Here is a 4,848-nt window from a genome sequence, read left to right as displayed (position 1 = left end):
GGGGGGCAGAAGGGTGAAGTCAGAACCGGATTACTTCATATCTTGAAGGGATATGGAGGACAGAAGGCTTGCGTTTGATTCTGAGTTTCATGCAGAGACAAACAATCAGGTTTTTTCTGAGCATTGCCCTCTGGCAGCCAGGTGGGTAGGCACAAGAGGAAGCAGCAGGGGCACCTGCGGACTGAGCACAATCTGTGGCCTTGCTCCTCCGCCATGTCCAAAATAATGCCACCTACAAGGCCGGGCGTGGTGGCTCATGCCAGTAATCCCTGCACTTTGGGAGACCTAGGTGGGTGGATCACCTGAGGTCGGGAGTTTGAGACCAGCCTGACCCACATAGAGAAATCCCTTCACTACTAAATCGCTTGAACCTGGGAGGCAGAGGTTGCAGTGAGCCGAGATCTCGTCACTGAACTCCAGCCTAGGGAACAGGAGCAAAATGTCATCTCAAAACAAAATTAATAATAACGCTGCCTATGGTGCCATCCTGCTTTTCTGCTGCCAGGGCATCTCCCGTGGTTCCCACTTAGGCTAGAGGAATGAGGTCAGAGGATGGTTTACACAGTGACCACCTTCCTCACCTCCCCACTGCCCTCCTGCTCTCCCCCATCTCCCCAAAACCAGTCAACAAAGCATCACCCCGGGCTGAACAGAAGCAACTGCCCTCCAACAGAGTTCTATGATAACATATTTACAACAGCCAGACTCACATTTCGGAGTCCCTGCTTTTGTTTTTATTTATATATTTATTTATTTATTTTTATTTTTTTTACTTTTTGAGAAGGAGTTTCGCTCTTGTTACCCAGGCTGGAGTGCAATAGCGCGATCTCGGCTCACCGCAACCTCCGCCTCCTGGGTTCAGGCAATTCTCCTGCCTCAGCCTCCTGAGTAGAGACGGGGTTTCACCATGTTGACCAGGATGGTCTCGATCTCTTGACCTCGTGATCCACCCGCCTCGGCCTCCCAAAGTGCTGGGATTACAGGCTTGAGCCACCGCACCCGGCCTTTATTTATTTAATTTTTTTTGTTTTTGAGACAGAGTTTTGCTCTTGTCACCCAGGCTGGAGTGCAGTGGCGGGATTGCGGCTCACTGCAACCTCCGCCTCCCAGGTTCAAGCGATTCTCCTGCCTCAGCCTCCTGAGTAGCTGGGATTACAGGCATGTGCCACCACGCCTGTAGGGGGAAGACCCTATAAGTGCTGAGGCAGGAGCCAGAAGCCTCAGCCTATTTCCATATAATGAAGAAGAAAGTAACTAGAAACATAACCGTAGTAGTTATTAGTTATTCATAGATCTTAGTTATTCATAGGTGATCTTAGTTCTTTTACTAATGCCTTTCAGGTTGTGAAGTGTGAACCTGGGGTGACATTGTGAAACGAATGACCCTAAGGCAAGACACTTTAAGCCCTCCGTCAGGCCCGCATAAGGGCTGCTGGAGGGCGCCTCGGCTGTGCGGCAGCGCCAGCGCTGGGAAGGCGCCCGCCGTTTAGCCAGCAAGGGAAGGAGACGTCCAAGATGGCTGAGAAGCCTCCTTCCTCGGGGAGTTAGGAGAAAACTCCGCTCCTCCAAGCTCTTGTGGTAGGCCTGACACTGTCAGGGAGGCCCACAGACATCCGGGGGCTTAACTGTGTCTATGTGACGCTGTGCTTCAGTGGTCACGTTCCCTGTCCACTCTCATGCTCTGCTTCTGCACCTGGGTACTTTTTCCTTAGAAGAGATAATCAGTAAAATAATATAAATCTTAATGTCTTTGTTCTTTCCTAACAAGATGGAAAAGGGCAGACGCATTATGCTCCTTACCTCACCTCGGTTACCTGAAAGTCCTGGGCCCCCATCCCCATGACACGTGATGTACTTGACACTATCACTGACCCCCAACACCACGCCCTACCTACCCTGCCCCCAGCTTTGTACTCAATTAAAGTCAGAGCATCTGACACTCTAGGCCACTGCTGGACTCCGCGCTTTGGTTGGCAGTGGACCCCCGGGCCCAAACTCTCTTTTCTCTCTCTGTCTTGTGCCTTTTATTTCTACAATTTCTCATCTCCACACCTGCAGAGAGGGACTCACAGAACCCTGTAGAGCTGGACCCTACACACACCCAGCTAATTTTTTGTATTTTTAGTAGAGATGGGGTTTCATCATGTTGGCCAGGCTGGTCTCGAACTCCTGACCTCAGGTGATCCAGCCGCCTCAGCCTCCCAAAGTGCAGGGATTACAGGCATAAGCCACCAGATCTGCCTTATTTATTTATTTATTTATTTATGAGACAGGGTCTTACTCTGTCACCCAGGCTGGAGTGCAGTGGCACAATCATGGTTCACTGCAGCCTTGACCTCCCAGACTCAAGAGATCCTCTTGCCTCAGCCTCCCCAGTGGGGCTGGAGTGGGGTGTCTCACTATGTTTCCTAGGCAGGTCTTGAACTCCTGGGCTCAAGCAATCCTCCCACCTCAGCCTCCTAGAGCCCTGGGATTAAAGAGTCTGCACCCGGCTCAGAGCCTGTGCTTTCTACCAGACAGTCTTATGCATGTTTTATGTGTAACTCATTAAATTGTCACAACAAGCAGGTGAGGTCAGTGCATTCAAATCTCTATTTCACAGATGAGGCCCAGAGGTTAGGTGATGCAATCACAGCTGCTGTGTCCAGCATCTCTGCCCCCAGGCTACTAACTTTTCTGACAATTCCGCATGGCCTTTGTCTGGGAAGAGTTTTAGGTGCCAGCAGCTGTCAGGGAACTATGGAGAATGAGGTGGCAGAACATTTTTGAGGCAGGGTTTCCTTATCACAATAAGTGTCTATTTTCCAGCCAAGAAATCTCAAGGCTGATGGAAAGAGGCATAGCCTTCAGTTTTCTGCGCTCTCTAAGCTCTTCACCCACTCTTTCCCCATGGAGCGGCTTTTGATGACCTGAAGGACACTAAACACTGGCCTCTCTCCCCTGGTGTGCCTAAGAAACCCCCTGGAAGAGAGAGATGCAGATTCACAGTTAAAGAATGGCTCTTTTCAGTGGGCTGTTGTAAAGAGACTCCCTCCTCCGAGCCGAAGCCCTGGTTCTGGGGAGCGGGTCTGTTTCTTTTCAGTTTGCTCATTTTTATAGTCAAAAAGGGTTTGTTTGTTTGTTGTCTGTTATTAGATGCGGTCTCCTTCGGCCTCCCAGGCTGGAGTGCAGTGGTGCGATCTCGGCTCACTGCAACCACCGCCTCCTGGGCTCCAGCAATCCCCTCTCCTCAGCCTCCCAAGTAGCTGGGACGACCGACACGCACTCACCACCACGCGCGGCTAATTTTTTGTATTTTTGGTAGAGACGGGGTTCACACCATGTTGGCCAGGCTGGTCTTGAACTCCTGGCCTCAAGTGATCCGCCCACCTTGGCCTCCCAAAGTGCTGGGATTACAGGCATGTAATCAACAGAAGCCATGGCACACAACCATAATAGTTCTTTTGGGAGGAAAAAAGTTTTCCAGCTGATACGACAAACCTCAAAGTCACTGAAGGTTGGTAGGGTTTTAAAGGATGAGAAATCAGAGGTTTCTGGGTGGAGGTACAATTAACACAATGCACTTATTTACTGGAAAGAAACTCGATTCCCGTCTTCCTCCCCCCTCCCTCCTCTCCCCTTTCTCCTCTCCGCTCTCCCCTCTCCCCTCATGAAGAATGGGCCAGTTTTGGCCGGGCACAGTGGCTCATGCCTGTAATCTCAGCACTTTGGGAAGCCAAGGTGGGTGGATCACCTGAGGTCAGGGGCTCAAGACCAGCCTGGGCAACATGGTGAAACCCCATCTCTACTAAAAATAAAATTAGCCAAGTGTGGTGGCGCGTACCTATAGTCCCAGCTATTTGGGAGACTGAGGCAGGAGAATCGCTTGAACCTGGGAGGTGGAGGCTGCAGTGAGCAGAGATCACACCACTGCACTCCAGCCTGGGCAACAAGAGCAAAACTCTGTCTCAAATTAAAAAAAGAAAAAAAGAATGGGTCAGTTTTCATTAGTTCCTTGGTTGCGGTATCTGCTAGAATTTTAGTTGAAGGTTATGAAGAGCTGACCTACTTGGGAAACATAAAACAATTTATTTTGTTGTGCTTTTTGCTAAACTCTGACACTCACTTAAACACACAAAAGTTTTATTTAGAAAAAAACCTTGACTGGGCACAGTGACTCATACCTGTAATCCCAGCACTTTGGGAGGCCGAGCCAGGAGGATCACTTGAGGTCAGGAGTTCGACACCAGCCTGGCCACCATGCTGAAACCCCCATCTCTACTAAAAATACAAAAATTAGCCGGGCATGGTGATGCACGCCTGTAGTTCCAGCTACTTGGGAGGCTGAGGCAGGAGAATCGCTTGAACTCAGGAGGTGGAGGTTGCAGTGGGCCAAGATCATGCCACTGCAGTCCAGCCTGGGTGACAGCCAGACTCCGTTTCAAACCAAACAAAAAACTAAAAACCTTTTGCACTCCCATGTGTATTGCAGCTTTATTCTCAAGGGCTACTTGTGGAATCCACCCAAGTATCCGTCAACAGATACATGGATAGAGAAAATGTGGTGTACCTACACAGTAGAATACTATTCGACCTTAAAAAAACAAAACAAGGCCAGGCGCGATGGCTCACGCCTGTAATCCCAGCACTTTGGGAGGCCGAGGCGGGTGGATCACGAGGTCAAGAGATCGAGACCATCCTGGTCAACATGGTGAAACCCCATCTTTACTAAAAATACAAAAAATTAGCTGGGCATGGTGGCACGTGCCTGTAATCCCAGCTACTCAGGAGGCTGAGGCAGGAGAATTGCCTGAACCCAGGAGGCGGAGGTTGCGGTGAGCCGAGATTGCGCCATTGCACTCCAGTCTG

The sequence above is a fragment of the Sapajus apella genome, unplaced genomic scaffold (assembly GCF_009761245.1).
Source record: "Sapajus apella isolate SASKATOON/1434 unplaced genomic scaffold, GSC_monkey_1.0 scaffold2, whole genome shotgun sequence".
Lineage (NCBI taxonomy): Eukaryota > Metazoa > Chordata > Mammalia > Primates > Cebidae > Sapajus > Sapajus apella.
The sequence above is the reverse complement of the archived record's forward strand: the minus strand, read 5'-3'. Positions refer to the sequence as shown.